Consider the following 22,734-nt stretch of genomic DNA (forward strand, 5'->3'; position numbering starts at 1 on the left):
GAGGGGGTTGTGGAGGGGGATGAAGTAGGGAGGGAGGGGGTAGTTGAGGGGAATGAATATGGGGAGGGAAGGGGTGGTGGAGGAGAATGAAGAGGGGGAGGGAGGGGGTAGTTGAGGGGAATGAACTGGGGAGGGAGGGGGAGGTGGAGGTGAATGAAGAGGGGGAGGGAGGGGATGGTGGAGGGGAATGAAGAGGGGAGGGAGGGGGAGATGGATGGGACTGAAGATGGCGAGGGAGGGGGAGGTAGAGGGGGAGCGAGAGTGTGGTGGAGGAGAATGAAGAGGGGGAGGGAGGGGGTGTTTGAGGGGAATGAAGAGTGAGAGGGAGGGGTGGTGGAGGGGAATTAAGATGGGGAGGGAGGGGGTGGTGGATGGGAATGAAGATGGGGAGGGAGGGGGATGTGGATGGGAATGAAGAGAGGGAGGCAGGGGGTGGTGGAGGGGAATGAAGAGGGGGAGGGAGGTGGAGGTGGATGGGCATGAAGATGGGGAGGGAGGGGGAGGTGGATGGGAATGAAGAGGGGGAGGGAGGGGGTGGTGGAGGGGAATGAAGAGGGGGAGGGAGGTGGAGGTGGATGGGCATGAAGATGGGGAGGGAGGGGGAGGTGGCTGGGAATGAAGATGGGGAGGGAGGGGGAGGTGAATGGGAATGAAGAGCGGGATGGAGGGGGTGGTGGAGGGGAATGAAGAGGGGAGGGAGGGGGAGGTGGATGGGAATGAAGAGGGGGAGGGAGGGGGAGGTGGATGGGCATGAAGATGGGGAGGGAGGGGGAGGTGAATGTGAATGAAGAGGGGGAGGGAGGGGTTGTGGAGGGGAATGAAGAGGAGGAGGGAGGGGGATATGGATGGGAATGAAGAGGGGGAGGGAGGTGGTGGTGGAGGGGAATGAAGAGGGGGAGGAAGGGGTAGGTGGATGGGAATGAAGAGGGGGAGGGAGGGGGTGGTGGAGGGGAATGAAGAGGGGGAGGGAGGTGGAGGTGGATGGGCATGAAGATGGGGAGGGAGGGGGAGGTGAATGGGAATGAAGAGGGGGAGGGAGGGGTGGTGGAGAGGAATGAAGAAGGGGAGGGTGGGAGGAGGATGGGAATGAAAAGGGGAGGGAGGGGGTTGTGGAGGGGGATGAAGAGGGGGAGGGAGGGGGTGGTGGAGGGGAATGAAGAGGGGGAGGGAGGGGGAGGTGGATGGGAATGAAGAGGGGGAGGTAGGGGGTGATGGAGGGGAATGAAGAGGGGGACGGAGGTGGAGGTGGATGGGCATGAAGATGGGGAGGGAGGGAGAGGTGGCTGGGAATGAAAATGGGGAGGGAGGGGGAGGTGAATGGGAATGAAGAGCGGGATGGAGGGGGTGGTGGAGGGGAATGAAGAGGGGGAGGGAGGGGGAGGTGGATGGGAATGAAGAGGGGGAGGGAAGGGGAGGTGGATGGGCATGAAGATGGGGAGGGAGAGGGAGGTGAAAGGGAATGAAGAGGGGGAGGGAGGGGTGGTGGAGGAGAATGAAGAGGGGGAGGGAGGGGGAGGTGGATGGGAATGAAGAGGGGAGGGAGGGGGTGGTGGAGGGGAATGAAGAGGGGGAGGGAGGGGGAGGTGGATGGGAATGAAGAGGGGGAGGGAGGGGGTGGTGGAGGGGAATGAAGAGGGGGAGGGAGGTGGAGGTGGATGGGCATGAAGATGGGGAGGGAGGGGGAGGTGAATGGGAATGAAGAGGGGGAGGGAGGGGTGGTGGAGGGGAATGAAGAAGGGGAGGTTGGGAGGAGGATGGGAATGAAAAGGGGGAGGGAGGGGGTTGTGGAGGGGGATGAAGTAGGGAGGGAGGGGATAGTTGAGGGGAATGAATATGGGGAGGGAAGGGGTGGTGGAGGGGAATGAACTGGGGGAGGTAGGGGGAGGTGGAGGGGAATGAAGAGGGGGATGGAGGTGGTGGTGGAGGGGAATGAAAGGGGGAGAGAGGGGCAGGTGGATGGGAATGAAGACGGGGAGGGAGGGGGAGGTGGATGGGAATGAAGAGTGGGAGGGAGGGGGTGGTGGAGTGGAATGAAGAGGGGGAGGGAGGGGTTGGTGGAGGGGAATGAAGAAGGGAGGGTGGGGGAGGGGGAGGGGAATGAAGAGGGGGAGGGACGGGGTGGTATGTGGGAATATAGAGGAGGAGGGAGGGGGAGGTGGAGGGGAATGAAGAGGGGGAGGGTGGGGGTGGTGGAGGCGAATGATGAGGGGGAGAGAGGGGTTGTTGAGGGGAAAGTAGAGGGGGAGGGAGGGGGAGGGGGAGGAGAATGAAGAGGGGGAGGGAGGGGGCGTTGGATGGGAATGAAGAGGGGGAGGGAGGAGGATGTGGAGGGGAATGAAGAGGGGGGAGGTGGAAGAGATTGAAGAGGGGAGGGAGGGTGTGGTGGAGGGGAATGAAGAGGGGGAGGGAGGGGGTGGGGGAGGGGAATGAAGAGGGGATGGAGGGGGTGGTGGAGGGGAATGAAGAGGGGGAGTGATCGGGAGGTGGAGGGGAATGACGAGGGGGAGGGAGGGGGAAGTGGAGGGGAATGAAGAGGGGGAGGGAGGGGTAGGTGGAGGGGAATGAAGAGGGGGAGGGAGGGGTTGATGGAGGAGAATGATGAGGGGGAGGGAGGGGGTGGTGGAGGGCAATGAAGAGGGGTAGGGAGGGGGTGGTGGAAGGCAATGAAGAGGGGGAGGGAGGGGATGGTGGAGGGGAATGAAGTGGGGGAGGGAGGGGGAGGTGGAGGGGAATGAAGAGGGGGAGGGAGGCAGTGGTGAACGGGAATGACGGGGGGGAGGGAGGGGGAGGTGGAGGGGAATGAAGAGGGGGAGGGTGGGGGTGGTGGAGGCGAATGATGAGGGTGAGAGAGGGGTTGTTGAGGGGAAAGTAGAGGGGGAGGGAGGGGAGGGGGAGGAGAATGAAGAGGGGGAGGGAGGGGGCGGTGGATGGGAATGAAGAGGGGGAGGGAGGAGGATGTGGAGGGGAATGAAGAGGGGGGGAGGTGGAAGAGATTAAAGAGGGGAGGGAGGGTGTGGTGGAGGGGAATGCAGAGGGGGATGTGGAGGGGAATGAAGAGGGGGAGTGATCGGGAGGTGGAGGGGAATGAAGAGGCGGAGGGATGGGTGGTGGAGGAGAAGGAAGAGGGGGAGGGAGGGCGTGGTGGAGGGGAATGAAGTGGGAGAGGGAGGGTGTGTTGTAGAGGAATGAAGAGGGGAGGGAAGTGTAGGTGGAGGGGAATGAAGAGGGGGAGGGATGGGTTGGTGGAGGAGAATGATGAGGGGGAGGGAGGGGGTGGTGGAGTGGAATGAAGAGGGGGAGGGAGGGGTTGGTGGAGGGGAATGAAGAAGGGAGGGAGGGGGAGGGGGAGGGGAATTAAGAGAGGTAGGGACGGGGTGGTATGTGGGAATATAGAGGAGGAGGGAGGGGGAGGTGGAGGGGAATGAAGAGGGGGAGGGTGGGGGTGGTGGAGGCGAATGATGAGGGGGAGACAGGGGTTGTTGAGGGGAAAGTAGAGGGGGAGGAAGGGGGAGGGGGAGGAGAATGAAGAGGGGGAGGGAGGGGGCGGTGGATGGGAATGAAGAGGGGGAGGGAGGAGGATGTGGAGGGGAATGAAGAGGGGGGGAGGTGGAAGTGATTGAAGAGGGGAGGGAGGGTGTGGTGGAGGGGAATGAAGAGGGGGAGGGAGGGTGTGGGGGAGGGGAATGAAGAGGGGATGGAGGGTGTGGTGGAGGGGAATGAAGAGGGGGAGTGATCGGGAGGTGGAGGGGAATGACGAGGGGGAGGGAGGGGGAAGTGGAGGGGAATTAAGAGGGGGAGTGATCGGGAGGTGGAGGGGAATGAAGAGGCGGAGGGATGTGTGGTGGAGGAGAAGGAAGAGGGGAGGGAGGGGGTGGTGGAGGGGAATGAAGTGGGGGAGGGAGGGTGTGGTGTCGAGGAATGAATGAGGGGAGGAGTCGGTGGGTAGGTGGAGGGGAATGAAGAGGGCGAGGGAGGAGTTGATGGAGGAGAATGATGAGGGGGAGGGAGGGGGTGGTGGAGGGCAACGAAGAGGGGTAGGGAGGGGGTGGTGGAAGGCAATGAAGAGGGGGAGGGAGGGGATGGTGGAGGGGAATGAAGTGGGGGAGGGAGGGGGAGTTGGAGGGGAATGAAGAGGGGGAGGGAGGCAGTGGTGAACGGGAATGACGGGGGGAGGGAGGGGGAGGTGGATGGGAATGAAGAGGGGGAGGGAGGGGGAGGTGGATGGGCATGAAGATGGGGAGGGAGGGGGAGGTGAATGGGAACGAAGAGGGGGAGGGAGGGGTGGTGGAGGGGAATGAAGAGGGGGAGGGAGGGGGATGTGGATGGGAATGAAGAGGGGGAGGGAGGTGGTGGTGGAGGGGAATGAAGAGGGGGAGGAAGGGGTAGGTGGTTGGGAATGAAGAGGGGGAGGGAGGGGGTGGTGGCGGGGAATGAAGAGGGGGAGGGAGGTGGAGGTGGATGGGCATGAAGATGGGGAGGGAGGGGGAGGTGAATGGGAATGAAGAGGGGGAGGGAGGGGTGATGGAGAGGAATGAAGAAGGGGAGGGTGGGAGGAGGATGGGAATGAAAAGGGGAGGGAGGGGGTTGTGGAGGGGGATGAAGAGGGGGAGGGAGGGGGCGGTGGAGGGGAATGAAGAGGGGGAGGGAGGGGGAGGTGGATGGGAATGAAGAGGGGGAGGGAGGGGGTGATGGAGGGGAATGAAGAGGGGGAGGGAGGTGGAGGTGGATGGGCATGAAGATGGGGAGGGAGGGGGAGGTGGCTGGGAATGAAAATGGGGAGGGAGGGGGAGGTGAATGGGAATGAAGAGCGGGATGGAGGGGGTGGCGGAGGGGAATGAAGAGGGGGTGGGAGGGGGAGGTGGATGGGAATGAAGAGGGGGAGGGAAGGGGAGGTGGATGGGCATGAAGATGGGGAGGGAGAGGGAGGTGAAAGGGAATGAAGAGGGGGAGGGAGGGGTGGTGGAGGAGAATGAAGAGGGGGAGGGAGGGGGAGGTGGATGGGAATGAAGAGGGGGAGGGAGGGGGTGGTGGAGGGGAATGAAGAGGGGGAGGGAGGGGGAGGTGGATGGGAATGAAGAGGGGGAGGGAGGGGGTGGTGGAGGGGAATGAAGAGGGGGAGGGAGGTGGAGGTGGATGGGCATGAAGATGGGGAGGGAGGGGGAGGTGAATGGGAATGAAGAGGGGGAGGGAGGGGTGGTGGAGGGGAATGAAGATGGGGAGGTTGGGAGGAGGATGGGAATGAAAAGTGGGAGGGAGGGGGTTGTGGAGGGGGATGAAGTAGGGAGGGAGGGGGTAGTTGAGGGGAATGAATATGGGGAGGGAAGGGGTGGTGGAGGAGAATGAAGAGGGGGAGGGAGGGGGTAGTTGAGGGGAATGAACTGGGGAGGGAGGGGGAGGTGGAGGTGAATGAAGAGGGGGAGGGAGGGGATGGTGGAGGGGAATGAAGAGGGGAGGGAGGGGGAGATGGATGGGACTGAAGATGGCGAGGGAGGGGGAGGTAGAGGGGGAGCGAGAGTGTGGTGGAGGAGAATGAAGAGGGGGAGGGAGGGGGTGTTTGAGGGGAATGAAGAGTGAGAGGGAGGGGTGGTGGAGGGGAATTAAGATGGGGAGGGAGGGGGTGGTGGATGGGAATGAAGATGGGGAGGGAGGGGGATGTGGATGGGAATGAAGAGAGGGAGGCAGGGGGTGGTGGAGGGGAATGAAGAGGGGGAGGGAGGTGGAGGTGGATGGGCATGAAGATGGGGAGGGAGGGGGAGGTGGATGGGAATGAAGAGGGGGAGGGAGGGGGTGGTGGAGGGGAATGAAGAGGGGGAGGGAGGTGGAGGTGGATGGGCATGAAGATGGGGAGGGAGGGGGAGGTGGCTGGGAATGAAGATGGGGAGGAGGGGGAGGTGAATGGGAATGAAGAGCGGGATGGAGGGGGTGGTGGAGGGGAATGAAGAGGGGAGGGAGGGGGAGGTGGATGGGAATGAAGAGGGGGAGGGAGGGGGAGGTGGATGGGCATGAAGATGGGGAGGGAGGGGGAGGTGAATGTGAATGAAGAGGGGGAGGGAGGGGTTGTGGAGGGGAATGAAGAGGAGGAGGGAGGGGGATATGGATGGGAATGAAGAGGGGGAGGGAGGTGGTGGTGGAGGGGAATGAAGAGGGGGAGGAAGGGGTAGGTGGATGGGAATGAAGAGGGGGAGGGAGGGGGTGGTGGAGGGGAATGAAGAGGGGGAGGGAGGTGGAGGTGGATGGGCATGAAGATGGGGAGGGAGGGGGAGGTGAATGGGAATGAAGAGGGGGAGGGAGGGGTGGTGGAGAGGAATGAAGAAGGGGAGGGTGGGAGGAGGATGGGAATGAAAAGGGGAGGGAGGGGGTTGTGGAGGGGGATGAAGAGGGGGAGGGAGGGGGGTGGTGGAGGGGAATGAAGAGGGGGAGGGAGGGGGAGGTGGATGGGAATGAAGAGGGGGAGGTAGGGGGTGATGGAGGGGAATGAAGAGGGGGACGGAGGTGGAGGTGGATGGGCATGAAGATGGGGAGGGAGGGAGAGGTGGCTGGGAATGAAAATGGGGAGGGAGGGGGAGGTGAATGGGAATGAAGAGCGGGATGGAGGGGGTGGTGGAGGGGAATGAAGAGGGGGAGGGAGGGGGAGGTGGATGGGAATGAAGAGGGGGAGGGAAGGGGAGGTGGATGGGCATGAAGATGGGGAGGGAGAGGGAGGTGAAAGGGAATGAAGAGGGGGAGGGAGGGGTGGTGGAGGAGAATGAAGAGGGGGAGGGAGGGGGAGGTGGATGGGAATGAAGAGGGGAGGGAGGGGGTGGTGGAGGGGAATGAAGAGGGGGAGGGAGGGGGAGGTGGATGGGAATGAAGAGGGGGAGGGAGGGGGTGGTGGAGGGGAATGAAGAGGGGAGGGAGGTGGAGGTGGATGGGCATGAAGATGGGGAGGGAGGGGGAGGTGAATGGGAATGAAGAGGGGGAGGGAGGGGTGGTGGAGGGGAATGAAGAAGGGGAGGTTGGGAGGAGGATGGGAATGAAAAGGGGGAGGGAGGGGGTTGTGGAGGGGGATGAAGTAGGGAGGGAGGGGATAGTTGAGGGGAATGAATATGGGAGGGAAGGGGTGGTGGAGGGGAATGAACTGGGGGAGGTAGGGGGAGGTGGAGGGGAATGAAGAGGGGGATGGAGGTGGTGGTGGAGGGGAATGAAAGGGGGAGAGAGGGGCAGGTGGATGGGAATGAAGACGGGGAGGGAGGGGGAGGTGGATGGGAATGAAGAGTGGGAGGGAGGGGGTGGTGGAGTGGAATGAAGAGGGGGAGGGAGGGGTTGGTGGAGGGGAATGAAGAAGGGAGGGTGGGGGAGGGGGAGGGGAATGAAGAGGGGGAGGGACGGGGTGGTATGTGGGAATATAGAGGAGGAGGGAGGGGGAGGTGGAGGGGAATGAAGAGGGGGAGGGTGGGGGTGGTGGAGGCGAATGATGAGGGGGAGAGAGGGGTTGTTGAGGGGAAAGTAGAGGGGGAGGGAGGGGGAGGGGGAGGAGAATGAAGAGGGGGAGGGAGGGGGCGTTGGATGGGAATGAAGAGGGGGAGGGAGGAGGATGTGGAGGGGAATGAAGAGGGGGGAGGTGGAAGAGATTGAAGAGGGGAGGGAGGGTGTGGTGGAGGGGAATGAAGAGGGGGAGGGAGGGGGTGGGGGAGGGGAATGAAGAGGGGATGGAGGGGGGTGGTGGAGGGGAATGAAGAGGGGGAGTGATCGGGAGGTGGAGGGGAATGACGAGGGGGAGGGAGGGGGAAGTGGAGGGGAATGAAGAGGGGGAGGGAGGGGTAGGTGGAGGGGAATGAAGAGGGGGAGGGAGGGGTTGATGGAGGAGAATGATGAGGGGGAGGGAGGGGGTGGTGGAGGGCAATGAAGAGGGGTAGGGAGGGGGTGGTGGAAGGCAATGAAGAGGGGGAGGGAGGGGATGGTGGAGGGGAATGAAGTGGGGGAGGGAGGGGGAGGTGGAGGGGAATGAAGAGGGGGAGGGAGGCAGTGGTGAACGGGAATGACGGGGGGGAGGGAGGGGGAGGTGGAGGGGAATGAAGAGGGGGAGGGTGGGGGTGGTGGAGGCGAATGATGAGGGTGAGAGAGGGGTTGTTGAGGGGAAAGTAGAGGGGGAGGGAGGGGAGGGGGAGGAGAATGAAGAGGGGGAGGGAGGGGGCGGTGGATGGGAATGAAGAGGGGGAGGGAGGAGGATGTGGAGGGGAATGAAGAGGGGGGGAGGTGGAAGAGATTAAAGAGGGGAGGGAGGGTGTGGTGGAGGGGAATGCAGAGGGGGATGTGGAGGGGAATGAAGAGGGGGAGTGATCGGGAGGTGGAGGGGAATGAAGAGGCGGAGGGATGGGTGGTGGAGGAGAAGGAAGAGGGGGAGGGAGGGCGTGGTGGAGGGGAATGAAGTGGGAGAGGGAGGGTGTGTTGTAGAGGAATGAAGAGGGGAGGGAAGTGTAGGTGGAGGGGAATGAAGAGGGGGAGGGATGGGTTGGTGGAGGAGAATGATGAGGGGGAGGGAGGGGGTGGTGGAGTGGAATGAAGAGGGGGAGGGAGGGGTTGGTGGAGGGGAATGAAGAAGGGAGGGAGGGGGAGGGGGAGGGGAATTAAGAGAGGTAGGGACGGGGTGGTATGTGGGAATATAGAGGAGGAGGGAGGGGGAGGTGGAGGGGAATGAAGAGGGGGAGGGTGGGGGTGGTGGAGGCGAATGATGAGGGGGAGACAGGGGTTGTTGAGGGGAAAGTAGAGGGGGAGGAAGGGGGAGGGGGAGGAGAATGAAGAGGGGGAGGGAGGGGGCGGTGGATGGGAATGAAGAGGGGGAGGGAGGAGGATGTGGAGGGGAATGAAGAGGGGGGGAGGTGGAAGTGATTGAAGAGGGGAGGGAGGGTGTGGTGGAGGGGAATGAAGAGGGGGAGGGAGGGTGTGGGGGAGGGGAATGAAGAGGGGATGGAGGGTGTGGTGGAGGGGAATGAAGAGGGGGAGTGATCGGGAGGTGGAGGGGAATGACGAGGGGGAGGGAGGGGGAAGTGGAGGGGAATTAAGAGGGGGAGTGATCGGGAGGTGGAGGGGAATGAAGAGGCGGAGGGATGTGTGGTGGAGGAGAAGGAAGAGGGGGAGGGAGGGGGTGGTGGAGGGGAATGAAGTGGGGGAGGGAGGGTGTGGTGTCGAGGAATGAAGAGGGGGAGGGATGGGTAGGTGGAGGGGAATGAAGAGGGCGAGGGAGGAGTTGATGGAGGAGAATGATGAGGGGGAGGGAGGGGGTGGTGGAGGGCAACGAAGAGGGGTAGGGAGGGGGTGGTGGAAGGCAATGAAGAGGGGGAGGGAGGGGATGGTGGAGGGGAATGAAGTGGGGGAGGGAGGGGGAGTTGGAGGGGAATGAAGAGGGGGAGGGAGGCAGTGGTGAACGGGAATGACGGGGGGGAGGGAGGGGGAGGTGGAGGGGAATGAAGAGGGGGAGGGAGGGGTGGTGAAGGGGTGGTGGAGGGGAATGAAGAGGGGAGGGAGGGGGAGGTGGATGGAATGAAGATGGGGAGGGAGGGGGAGGTGGATTATAATGAATAGGGGGAGGGAGGGGGCGTTGGATGGCAATGAAGAGGGGGAGGGAGAGGTTGATGGAGGGGAATGAAGAGGGGAGGGAGGGGGAGGTGGATGGGAATGAAGATGGGGAGGGAGGGGGAGGTGGATGGAATGAAGATGGGGAGGGAGGGGAGGTGGATGGAATGAAGATGGGGAGGGAGGGGGAGGTGGATGAAATGAAGATGGGGAGGGAGGGGGAGGTGATTGGGAATGAAAAGGGGGAGGGAGGGGGTTGTGGAGGGGAATAAAGAGGGGGAGGGAGGGGTGGTGGAGGTGTGGTGGAGGGGAATGAAGAGGGGGACGGAGGGGGTGGTGAAGGGGAAAGAAGAGGCGGAGGGAGGAGGAGGTGGAAGGGAATGAAGAGGGGGAGTGAGGGGGTGGTGGAGGAGAATGAAGAGGGGGAGGGAGGGGTTGGTGGATGGGAATGAAGATGGGGAGGGAGGGGCTGGTGGAGGGGAATGAAGAGGGGGAGGGAGGGGTTGGTGGATGGGAATGAAGATGGGGAGGCAGGGGGAGGTGGATTATAATGAATAGGGGGAGGGAGGGGGAGTTGGATGGCAATGAAGAGGGGAGGGAGAGGTTGGTGGAGGGGAATGAAGAAGGGGAGGGAGGGGGTGGTGGAGTAGAATGAAGAGTGGGAGGGAGTGGGTGGTGGATGGGAATGAAGAGGGGGAGGGAGGGGGTTGTGGAGTGGAATGAAGAGGGGGAGGGAGGGGTTGGTGGAGGGGAATGAAGAGGGGGAGGGAGGGGTTGGTGGATGGGAATGAAGATGGGGAGGGAGGGGGAGGTGGATTATAATGAATAGGGGGAGGGAGGGGGAGTTGGATGGCAATGAAGAGGGGAGGGAGAGGTTGGTGGAGGGGAATGAAGAAGGGGAGGGAGGGGGTGGTGGAGTAGAATGAAGAGTGGGAGGGAGGGGGTTGTGGAGGGGAATAAAGAGGGGGAGGTAGGGGGAGGGGGAGGGACGGGGTGGCATGTGGGAATGAAGAGGGGGAGTGAGGGGGAGGTGGAGGGGAGGGAGGGGGGAGATGGATGGGAATGAATATGGGGAGGGAGGTGGAGGGGAATGAGCAGCGCGAGGAAGGGGGTGGTTGAGGGGAATGAAGAGAGGGAGGGAGGGGGAGGTGGCGGAGAATATAGAGGAGGAGGGTGGGGGAGGTGGATGGGACTGAAGAGTGGGAGGGAGGGGATGGTGGAGGGGAATGAAGAGGGGGATGGAAGGGTGGTATAGGGGAATTAAGAGGGGAGGGATGGGTGGTAGAGGGGAATGAAAAGGGGGAGGGAGGCGGAAGTGGTGAAGAATGAAGACGGGGATGGAGGGGTTGGTGGATAGGAATGAAGAGGGGGAAGGATGGGAAATGGAAAGGAATTAAGAGGGGGATGTGGATGAGGATGAAAAGGGGGAGGGAGGGGATGGTGGAGGGGAAAGAAGAGGGAGAGGGACGGGGAGGTGGAGGGGAATGAAGAGGGGAAGGAAGGGGGTGGTGAGGGGAATGAAGCGAGGGAGGGGTGGTGGTGGAGGGGAGCGAAGAGGGGGTTGGAGGGGGAGGTGGTGAAGAATGAAGAGAGGGAGGGAGGGGGTGTCGGAGGGGAATGAAGAGGGGGAGGGAGGGGGAGGTGGATGGGAATGAAGAGGGGGGGGAGGGGGAAGTGGATGGGAATAAAGAAGGGGTGGGAGGGGGTGGTGGAGTGGAAGGAAGACTGGGAGGGATGGGGAGGGGAATGAAGAGGGGGAGGGAGGGGGTTGTGGAGTGAAATGAAGAGGGGGAGGGAGGGGTTGGTGGAGGGGAACGAAGAGGGGGAGGGAGGGGGAGGGACGGGGTGGTATGCGGGAATGAATAGGGGGAGTGAGGGGAATGAAGAGGGGGAGGGTGGGGTCGTTGGTGGGGAAAGTAGAGGGGGAGGGAGGGGAGGGGAATGAAGAGGGGTAGTGAGGGGGAGATGGATGGGAATGAACAGGGGAAGGGAGGGGGAGGTGGAGTGGAATGAAGAGGGGAGGGAGGGGGAGCTGGAGGGGAATTAAGAGGACGAGGGAGGGGGAGGTGGAGCGGAATGAAAAGGGGGAGGCAGAAGGAGGTGGAGGGGAATGAAGACGGGGAGGGAGGGGGTGGTTGAGGGGAATATAGAGGGGGAGGGATGTGGTGGTGGAGCGGAATGAAGAGGGGGAGGGAGGGTTTAGTGGAGGGGAATGAAGAGGGGGAGGGAGGGGGTGCTGGACGGGAATGAAGAGGGGGAGGGAGGGGGTGGTTGAGGGGAATTAAGAGAAGGAGGGAGGGGGAGGTGGAGGGGGATGTGGAGGGGAATGAAGAGGGAGAGGGAGGGGAAGGGGAAGGGAATGAAGAGGGGGAGGGAGGGGTTGGAGGAGTGGAATGCAGAGGGGGAGGGAGGGGGTTGTGTAGGGGAATGAAGAGGGGGAGGGAGGGGGTGGGGGAGTGGAATGAAGAGGGGGTGGGAGGGGGCGGTGGAGTGGAATGAATTGTGTGAGGGAGGGAGAGGGAGGGGGTGGTGGATGGGAATGAAGAGGGGGAGGGAGGCGGATGTTTAGGGGAATGAAGAGGGGGAGGGAGGGGGTGGTGGAGTGTAATGAAGAGGGGGAGGGAGAGTTTGTTGGAGGGGAATGAAGAGGGGAGGGAGGGGTAGGTGGAGGGGAATGAAGAGGTGTCGGGAGGAGGAGGAGAGGTGAATGAAGAGGGGGAGGGAAGGGGAGGTGTTGACGAATGAAGAGGGGGAGGGAGAGGATGGTGGAGGGGATTGAATAGGGGGAGGGGGGTGGAGTGGAATGAAGAGGGAAGGGAGGGGGTGGAACAGGGGAATGAAGAGGGGGAGGGAGGGGGAGGTGGTGAAGAATGAAGAGGGGGAGGGAGGGGGTGGTGGAGGGGAATGAAGAGGGGTGGGAGGGGGTGGTGGAGGGGAATGAAGAGGCGGAGGGAGGGGATGGCGGATGGGAATGATGAGGGGGAGGGATGGGGACGTGGAGTGGAATGAAGAGGGGAGGGAGGGGTTGGTGGATGGGAATGAAGAGGGTGAGGGAGGGGGATGTGGTGTGGAATGAAGAGGGGGAGGGAGGGGTTTGTGTATAGGAATCAAGAGGGGGAAGGACGGGGAGTTGGAGGGGAATTAAGAGGGGAAGGAGGGGGTGGAGGAGGGCAATGAAGAGGGGGAAGGAGGGGGAGGTGGAGGGGAATGAAGAGGGGGAGGGAGGGGATGGTGGAGTGGAATGAAGAGGGGGTGGAAGGGGGTGGTGGAGTGGAATTAAGAGGGGGAGGGAGGGCGTGGTGGAGTGGAATGAAGTGGGGGAGGGAGGGGGTGGTGGAGGGGAATGAAGAGGGGGAGGGAGGGGATGTGGAGGGGAATGAAGAGGGAGAGGGAGGGGAAGGGGGAAGGGAATGTAGAGGGGGTGGGAGGGGATGGTGGAGGGGAAAGAAGAGGGAGAGGGACGGGGAGGTGGAGCTGAATGAAGAGGGGGAGGGAGCGGGTGGTTGAGGGGAATGAAGAGTGGGAGGGACCGGGAAATGGAGGAGAATGAAGAGGGGGAGGGAGGGGTTGGTGGAGGGGAATGAAGAGAGGGAGGGGTGGTGGTGGAGGGGAGCGAAGAGGGGGTGGGAGGGGGAGGTGGTAAAGAATGAAGAGAGTTAGGGAGGGGGTTTCGGAGGGGAATGAAGAGTGGGAGGGAGGGGTTGGTGGATGGGAATGAAGAGGGGGAGGGAGGGGGAGGTGGAGGGGAATTAAAAGGGGAAGGAGGGGGAGGTGGAGGGCAATGATGAGGGGGAAGGAGGGGGAGGTGGAGGTAGGGGATGGTGGAATGGAATGAAGAGGGGGTGGAAGAGGGTGGTGGAGGGGAATAAAGAGGGGGTGGGTGCGGGTGTTGGAGGTGAATGAAGAGGGGGTGGGAGGGGGTGGTGGAGGGGAATGAAGAGGGAGAGGGAGGGGAAGGGGGAAGGGAATGAAGAGGGGAAGGTAGGGGCTGGTGGCGGGGAATGCAGAGGGGGAGGGAGGGGTTTGTGGAGGGGAATGAAGAGCGGGAGGGAGGGGGATGTGGAGTGGAATGAAGAGGGGGTGGGAGGGGGAGGTGGAGTGGAATGAATTGTGTGAGGGAGGGAGAGGGAGGGGGTGGTGGATGGGAATGAAGAGGGGGAGGGAGGGGGTGGGGTTGGAGGAGTGGAATGAAGAGGGGGAGGGATGGGGTGGTGGAGTGTAATGAAGAGGGGGAGGGAGGGGGTGGTGGAGGGGAATGAAGATTGGGAGGTTGATTGGAATGAAGAGTGGGATGGAGGGGGATGTGGAGGGGAATGAAGAGTAAGAGGGAGGGGTAGGGGGAAGGGAATGAAGAGGGGGAGGGAGGGGTTGGTGGAGTGGAATGCAGAGGGGGAAGGAGGGGGTTGTGAGGGGAATGAAGAGGGGGAGGGAGGGGGTGGTGGAGTGGAATGAAGAGGGGGTGGGAGGGGGAGGTGGAGTGGAATGAATTGTGTGAGGGAGGGAGAGGGAGGGGCTGGTGGATGGGAATGAAGAGGGGGAGGGAGGCGGATGTTTAGGGGAATGAAGATGGGGAGGGAGGGGGTGGTGGAGTGTAATGAAGAGGGGGAGGGAGAGTTTGTTGGAGGGGAATGAAGAGGGGAGGGAGGGGTAGTTGGAGGGGAATGAAGAGGTGTCGGGAGGAGGAGGGGAGGTGAATGAAGAGGGGGAGGGAAGGGGAGGTGGTGACGAATGAAGAGGGGGAGGGAGGGGATGGTGGAGGGGATTGAATAGGGGGAGGGGGGTGGAGTGGAATGAAGAGGGAAGGGAGGGGGTGGTACAGGGGAATGAAGAGGGGGAGGGAGGGGGAGGTGGTGAAGAATGAAGAGGGGGAGGGAGGGGGTGGTGGAGGGGAACGAAGAGGGGTGGGAGGGGTGGTGGAGGGGAATGAAGAGGCGGAGGGAGGGGATGGCGGATGGGAATGATGAGGGGGAGGGATGGGGACGTGGAGGGGAATGAAGAGGGGAGGGAGGGGTTGGTGGATGGGAATGAAGAGGGTGAGGGAGGGGGATGTGGTGTGGAATGAAGAGGGGGAGGGAGGGGCTGGTGCATAGGAATCAAGAGGGGGAAGGATGGGGAGGTGGAGGGGAATTAAGAGGGGAAGGAGGGGGAGGAGGAGGGCAATGAAGAGGGGGAAGGAGGGGGAGGTGGAGGGGAATGAAGAGGGGGTGGGAGGGGATGGTGGAGTGGAATGAAGAGGGGGTGGAAGGGGGTGGTGGAGTGGAATTAAGAGGGGGAGGGAGGGCGTGGTGGAGTGGAATGAAGTGGGGGAGGGAGGGGGTGGTGGAGGGGAATGAAGAGGGGGAGGGAGGGGGATGTGGAGGGGAATGAAGAGGGAGAGGGCGGGGAAGGGGGAAGGGAATGTAGAGGGGGTGGCAGGGGATGGTGGAGGGGAAAGAAGAGGGAGAGGGATGGGGAGGTGGAGCTGAATGAAGAGGGGGAGGGAGGGGGTGGTTGGGGGGAATGAAGAGTGGGAGGGACCGGGAAGTGGAGGAGATTGAAGAGGGGGAGGGAGGGGGTGGTGGAGGGGAATGAAGAGAGGGAGGGTTGGTGGTGCAGGGGAGCGAAGAGGGGGTGGGAGGGGGAGGTGGTAAAGAATGAAGAGAGTTAGGGAGGGGGTTTCGGAGGGGAATGAAGAGTGGGAGGGAGGGGTTGGTGGATGGGAATGAAGAGGGGGAGGGAGGGGGAGGTGGAGGGGAATTAAAAGGGGAAGGAGGGGGAGGTGGAGGGCAATGATGAGGGGGAAGGAGAGGGAGGTGGAGGTAGGGGATGGTGGAATGGAATGAAGAGGGGGTGGAAGAGGGTGGTGGAGGGGAATAAAGAGGGGGTGGGTGCGGGTGTTGGAGGTGAATGAAGAGGGGGAGGGAGGGGGTGGTGGAGGGGAATGAAGAGGGAGAGGGAGGGGAAGGGGGATGGGGGAAGGGAATGAAGAGGGGAAGGTAGGGGCTGGTGGCGGGGAATGCAGATGGGGAGGGAGGGGTTGTGGAGGGGAATGAAGAGGGAGGGGAAGGGGGAAGGGAATGAAGAGGGGAAGGTAGGGGCTGGTGGCGGGGAATGCAGAAGGGGAGGGAGGGGGTTGTGGAGGGGAATGAAGAGGGGGAGGGAGGGGGATGTGGAGTGGAATGAAGAGGGTGTGTGAGGGGGAGGAAGAGTGGAATGAATTGTGTGAGGGAGGGAGAGGGAGGGGGTGGTGGATGGGAATGAAGAAGGGGAGGGAGGGGGAGGGGTTGGAGGAGTGGAATGAAGAGGGGGAGGGAGGGGGTGGTGGAGTGTAATGAAGAGGGGGAGGGAGGGTTTTTTGGAGGGGAATGAAGAGGGGGAGGGAGGAGTAGGTGGAGGGGAATGAAGAGGGGTTGGGAGGAGGAGGGGAGATGAATGAAGAGGGGGAGGGAGGGGGAGGTGGTGACGAATGAAGAGGGGGAGGGAGGGGATGGTGGAGGGGATTGAATAGGGGCGGGGGGTGGAGTGGAATGTAGAGGGGTTGTAGGGGGTGGTGGAGGGGAATGAAGAGGCGGAGGGAGGGGATGGCGGATGGGAATGATGAGGTGGAGGGATGGGGACGTGGAGGGGAATGAAGAGGGGGAGGGAGGGGCAGGTGGATAGGAATGAAGAGGGGGAGGTGGAGTGGAATGAAGTGGGGGAAGGACGGGGTGGTGGATAGGAATGAAGAGGGGGAAGGATGGGGAGGTGGACGGAATTAAGAGGGGAAGGAGGGGGAGGTGGAGGGCACTGAAGAGGGGGAAGGAGGGGGAGTTAGCGAGTGGGGTTCGGGAGGTGAGTTGGGGAGTGGAGTGGGGGAGGGGAGTTGGGGAGGGGAGTTGGGGAGGGGAGTTGGGGAGGGGAGTTGGGGAGGGGAGTTGGTGAGGGGAGTCGTGGAGGGGAGTGGGGGAGGGGAGTGGGGGAGGGGAGTGGGGGAAGGGAGTGGGGGAGGGGAGTGGGGAGGGGAGTTGGGGAGGGGAGTTGGGGAGGGGAATGGTGTAGGGGAATGGTGTAGGGGAGTGAGGGAAATGATTTGGGGAGGGGAGTTGGGGTAGGGGAGTGAGGGAGGGGTGTTGTGGATGGGAGTTGCGGAGGGGAGTTGGGGAGTGTAGTGGGCTATGGGAGTTGGTGAGGGGTGTGGGTGAGGAAAGTTGGGGAGGGGAGTTGGGGAGGGGTGTGTATTAATTGAGTGGGGTAGGGGAGTGGGGGAGGGGAGTGAGGTAGGGGAGTGGGTTAGGGGAGTGGGTTTCGGGGAGTGGGTTTTGGGGAGTGGGTTTAGGGGAGTGGGTTTAGGGGAGTGGGTTTAGGGGAGTGGGGAAGGGGAGTGGGGTGGTGGAGGGCAGTGATGAGGTGGAATGAAGGGGAGTGGCCTAGGGAGTGGGGGAGGGCAGTGCCGTAGGGGAGTTGGGGAGGGCAGTGCCGTAGGGGAGTTGGGGAGGGGAGGGCAGGGAGGAGGAGAAGGGGTGTAGGGGAGGTGAGTGGGGGAGGGAAGTGAGTTAGGGGAGTGGGGTAGGGGAGTGGGATGCAGAGTAGGATAGCGGTGTTGAGTCGGGGTGCGCAGTGAGGATGTGGAGGGAAGGTAAGAGGGGGAGTGGAGTGGTGGAGGTGTGTGATTTAGGGGAGTGGGGCAGGGGAGTGCGACAGGGGAGTTGGGTAGGGGAGTTGGGTAGGGGAGCGCAGTGAGGAGGTGGAGGGAAGGGGAGAGAGGGAGGGGAGTGGGTGAGGTGAGTGGGGTAGAAGTGTTTGGTACTGGAGTGCAGTGAGAAGGTGGAGAGTATGGGTGGGGCAGGGGAGTGGGGGAGGGGAGTGGGGCAGGGGAGTGGGGCAGGGGAGTGTGGTGGAGTAGGGCACTGAGGAGGTGGAGGTAAGCGGAGTGGGGTAGGGGTGTGGGGCAGTGGAGTGCGGGAGGGGAGTGGGGCAGGGGAATGGGGCAGGGGAGTCGGGGAGAGGAGTGGGGGAGGGGAGTGAAGTAGGGGAGTGGGGCAGGGGAGTGGGGCAGGGGAGTGTGGTAGATTAGGGCACTGAGGATGTGGAGGTAAGCGGGGTGGAGTAGGGGTGTGGGGCAGTGGAGTGGGGTAGGTTAGTGTGGGAGGGGAATGGGGGAGTGGGGGAGGGGAGTGGGGGAGGGGGGTGGGGTATGGAAGTGGGGGAGGGGAGTGGAGCTGGGGAGGGGAGTTGGGGAGGGGAGTTGGGGGGGGAGTGGAGGAGTGGAGTGGAGGAGGTGAGTGGGGTGGGGTAGAGAGGTAGGGGAGTGGAGATGGGGAGTGGAGATGGGGAGTGGGGGTGCAAAGTGGTGTCAGGGAGTTGGATAGGGGAGGGCAGTGAGGAGATGGAGGGGAGGGGAGTTGGGGAGGGGAGTTGGAAAGGGAAGTGGGGTAGGGGAGTCGGGGAGGGGAGTGGAGTCGGGGAGGGGAGGGGAGTCGGGGAGGGGAGGGGAGTCGGGGAGGGGTGTGGGATAGTGGAGTGGGAGAGGGGAGTGGGATAGGGGAGTGGGATAGGGGAGTGGGGGAGGGGAGTGGGGGAGGGGAGTGGGGGAGGGGAGTGGGGGAGGGGTGAGGGGGAGGGGTGAGGGGGAAGGGAGTTGGGGAGGGGAGAGGGATGTTGGAGTGGTGTAAGGGAGTGGGGTAGGGGATTGGTGTTGGGGAGTGGGGTTGGGGTTGAGGAGTGGTGTTGGGGTGTGGGCTAGGGGTGTGGGGTAGGGGTGTCGGGTAGGGGAGTGGGGTACTTAGTGTGGGAGGGGAGTGGGGAGGTGAGTGGGGGAGGTGAGTGGGGGAGCGGGGGTGGGGAGCGGGGGTGGGGGAGGGGAGTGGGGGTGGGGAGTGGGGGAGGGGAGTGGGGGAGGGGAGTGGGGGAGGGGCGTGGGGGAGGGGCGTGGTGGAGGGGCGTGGGGGAGGGGCGTGGGGAGGGGGGTGGGGGAGGGAGTCGGGGAGGGGAGTGAGGTAGGGTTATGGGGGAGGGGATTGAGGTAGTGGAATGGGGGAGGGGAGTGGAGGAGGGGAGTGGGTTGGGATAGAGGGTCGGGGAGTGGAGATGGGGAGTGGGGGTGCAGAGTGGTGTCAGGGAGTTGGATAGGGGAGGGCAGTGAGGAGATGGAGGGGAGGGGTGTTGGGGAGGGGAGTTGGAGTGGGAAGTGGGGTAGGGGAGTCGGGGAGGGGCGTGGGGTGGGGAGTGGGATAGGGGAGTGGGATAGGGGAGTGGGGGAGGGGAGTAGGGGAGGGGAGTGGGGTAAGGGAGTGGGGCAAGGGAGTGGGGGTGGGGTGAGGGGGAGGGGAGTTGGGGAGTTGGAGTGGTGCAAGGGAGCGGGGTGGGGGGCGCGGGGTAGGGGGCGCGGGGTAGGGGGGCGCGAGGTAGGAGGGGCGGGGTAGGGGGCGGGGTAAAGGGGCGGGGTAGGGGGGCAGGGGTGGGGAGCGGGGTAGGGAGCGCAGTGAGGAGGTGGAGGAATGGGGAGTCAGGCAGGGGAGTGGGGTAGGGGAGGGCAGTGAGGAGATGGAGGGGAGGGGAGTTGGGGAGGGGAGTTGGAAAGGGAAGTGGGGTAGGGGAGTCGGGGAGGGGAGTGGAGTCGGGGAGGGGAGGGGAGTCGGGGAGGGGAGGGGAGTCGGGGAGGGGAGGGGTGTGGGATAGTGGAGTGGGAGAGGGGAGTGGGATAGGGGAGTGGGATAGGGGAGTGGGGTAGGGGAGCGGGGTAGGGGAGTGGGGTAGGAGAGCGAGGTAGGGGAGTGAGGTACGGGGGTGAGGTACGGGAGTGAGGTAGATGTATGGTGGAGGGGATTGAGGTGGTGGAATTAGGGAAGGGAGTGGGTTAGGGGAGTGGGGTAGGGTATGGGGGGCGGTAACTGGGGGAGTGGAGTGAGGTAGGGCAGTGTATGAGGGGAGTGGTGTGGGGGTGTGGGGTAGGGGAGGGCAGTGAGGAGGTGGAGGGAAGAGGAGTGACGTGGGGAGGGAGAGAGGCGGTGGCGTAGTGGAGCTGGGTAGAGGAGGGCAGTGAGGAGCAGAAGGAAGGGGAGTAGGGGAGGGGAGTGGGGGAGGGGAGCGGGGGAGGGGAATGCAGTGAGGAGATGAAGAGAAGGGGAGTGGGGGAGGGCATTGGGGTCGGAGAGTTGGGGAGCAGTAGTTGGGTAGGGGAGTGGGTTACGGATGTGTGTCGGGGAGTGGGGTAGGGGAGTGTAGTAGCGGAGTGGGACAGCGTAGTAGGGGGGCGAGTGGGGTCGGGGTGTGGGGGAGGCATGTGGGGTCATGGAGTGGGGTAGGGGAGTGGTGGAGTGGTGGGGGGTAGGGTAGTGGGATAGGGGAGTGGGGAAGGGGAGTGGGGAAGGGGAGTGGGGAAGGGAGTGTGGTCAGGGAGGGCAGTGAAGAGGTGCTGGGAAGCGGAGAGGTGGACGGGAGTGGGGGAGTGGTGGGGTATGGGAGTGGGGTAGGGGAATGGGGTAGGGGAATGGGGTAGGGGAATGGGGATGGGGAATGGGGTAGTGGAGTTGGGGAGGGGAGTTGTAGACGGGAGTTGGGGAGGGGAGTTGGGGAGGGGAGTTGGGGTAGAGGTGCGCAGTGAGGAGGTGGAGGGAAGGGGAGTGGGGGAGTGGAGTGTGGGATGTGTCTGGGGTAGGGAAGTTGTGTAGTGGAGGGCAGAGATGAGGTGGAGGGAAGGAGTGGGGGAGGGGTGTGGGGGTGGGGTGTGGGGTAGGAGAGTTGGGGAACGGAGTGGGGAAGGGGAGTGGTGTCGGGGATTGGTGTGGGGGAGCCGGGGAGCGGAGTGGGGGAGCGGAGTGGGGGAGGGGAGTGGGGGAGGGTAGTGGGGGATCGGATTGTGGTAGCGGAGGGCAGTGAGGAGGTGCAGGGAAGCGGAGTGGGGGAGGGGAGGGGAGTGAGGAGGTGCAGGGGAGTGGGGAAGGGGAGTGAGGAAGGGTAGTTGGGGAGGGGGTGGGGTCGGGGTTTGGGGTAGGGGAGTGGGGGAGGGATGTGAGGGAGGGGAGAGTGGTAGGGGAGTGAGGAAGGGGAGTGGGGGAGGGGAGTGAGGGGAGTTACAGAGAGGAGGGGGAGGGGAGTGGTTTGGGGAGTGGGGTTGGGGAGTGGGGTTGGGGAGTGGGGGAGGGGAGTTGGGGAGGGTAGTAGTGTAGGGGATTGGCGGTGTGGAGTGGGGGAAGGGAGTGGGGATTGGTTGTGATGTAGGGGAGCGGGGGGAGTGGATTGGGGAGGGGAGTTAGCGAGTGGGGTGCGAGTGGGGTGCGGGAGGGGAGTTGGGGAACGGAGTTGGGGAGGGGAGTTGGGGAGGGGAGTTGGGGAGGGGAATGGTGTAGGGGAGTGAGGGAAAGGAATTGGGGAGGGGAGTTGGGGACGGGAGTTGGGGAGGGGAGTTGGGGAGGGGAATGGTGTAGGGGAGTCAGGGAAAGGAGTTGGGGAGTGAGGGAGGGGAGTTGCGGATGGGGGTTGGGGAGGGGAGTTGGGGAGAGGAGTTGGGGAGGGGAGTTGAGGAGGGGAGTTGAGGAGGGGAGTTGAGGAAGGGAGTTGAGGAAGGGAGTTGAGGAAGGGTGAGGGGGTGGGGAGTTAGGCACTGGAGTGGGGGAGGGGAGAGAGGGAGTGGAGTGAGGGAGGGTGTTGGGGACTGGAGTGGAATCGGGGAGTGGAGTATGGGAGTTGGTGAGGGAAGTGGGGGAGGAGTGTTGGGGAGGGGAGTTGGGGAGGGGAGTGGGGGAGGGGAGTGGGGGAGGGGAGTGGGGTAGGAGAGTGGGGGAGGGGAGTTGAGGCTGGGATTGGGGGAGCAGAGTGGTTGAGGGGAGTTGCGGAGAGGAGAGGGTGAGGGGTGTGGGGTAGAGGAATGGGGAGGGCAGTGGGGGGAGTCGGGGAACGTAGTTGCGGAGGGGACTTTGGGAGGGGCATGGGGGATGGGGGTGGGGAAGGGGAGTTGGGGACTGGAGTGGGGAGGGGAGTGGGGGAGTTGATTGCGGACGGGGAGTTGGGGAGGTGAGTGGGGGAGGGGAGTTGGGGACTGGAATGAAGAGGGGAGTGGGGTAGGGGAGTGTGGGAGAGGTGTTGAGGAGGGTGTGGGGGAGGGTAGTGGGGGAGGGTAGTGGGGTAGGGGAGTGTGGGAGGGGAGTGGGGGAGAGGAGTGGGGGAGAGGAGTAGGGGAGAGGAGTGGGTGAGGGGTGAGAGGGAGGGGAATGAGGGAGGGGAATGAGGGAGGGGAATGGGTTACGGAGGGGGAGGGGGAGAGGAGTGGGTTGGGGAGTGGCGGAGGGGAGTTGGGGAGGGGAGTTGGGGAGGGTAGTAGTGGAGGGGATTGGGGAGTGGATGAGGGGAGTTGGGGAGGGTAGTAGTGAAGGGGTTTGCGGGTGGGGAGTGGGGTAGGGGAGTGGGGATTGGTTGTGATGTAGGGTAGTAGTGAAGGGGTTTGGGGGTGGGGAGTGGGGTAGGGGAGTGGGGATTGATTGTGAAGTAGTGGAGTGGGGGAGGGGAGTGGGGGAGGGATGTGAGGGAGGGTAGTGGGGTAGGGTAGTGTGGTAGGGGAGTGGGGGAGGGGAGTCGGGGAGGGGAGTTGGGGAAGGTAAGTGGCAGGGGAGTGGGGGAGGGGAGTGGGGGAGGGGAGTGGGGGAGGGGAGTGGAGGAGTGGAGTGGAGGAGGTGAGTGGGTTGGGGTAGTGGGGTAGGGGAGTGGAGATGGGGAGTGGTGATGGAGAGTGGAGGTGGGGAGTGGAGATGGGGAGTGGGGATGCAGAGTGGTGTCAGGGAGTTGGGTAGGGGAGGGCAGTGAGGAGATGGAGGGGAGGGGAGTTGGGGAGGGGAGTTGGAAAGGGAAGTGGGGTAGGGGAGTCGGGGAGGGGAGTGGAGTCGGGGAGGGGAGGGGAGTCGGGGAGGGGAGTCGGGGAGGGGAGTGGAGTGGGATAGGGGAGTGGGATAGGGGACTGGGGAGGGGAGTGGGGGAGGGGAGTGGGGGAGGGGTGAGGGAGAGGGGTGAGGGGGAGGGGTGAGCGGGAGGGGTGAGGGGGAGGTGAGTTGGGGAGGTGAGTTGGGGAGGTGAGTTGGGGAGGTGAGTTGGGGAGGTGTGGTGGGGAGGTGAGGTGGGGTGTTGGTGTGGTGGAAGGGAGTGAGGTATGGGAATGGTGTAGGGGAGTGGGGTTGGGGAGTGGGGTTGGGGAGTTGGGTTGGGGAGTGGGGTAGGGGTGTGGGGCAGGGGTGT

This window comes from Heterodontus francisci, unplaced genomic scaffold, assembly GCF_036365525.1.
Source record: "Heterodontus francisci isolate sHetFra1 unplaced genomic scaffold, sHetFra1.hap1 HAP1_SCAFFOLD_106, whole genome shotgun sequence".
NCBI classification, from domain to species: Eukaryota; Metazoa; Chordata; class Chondrichthyes; order Heterodontiformes; family Heterodontidae; genus Heterodontus; species Heterodontus francisci.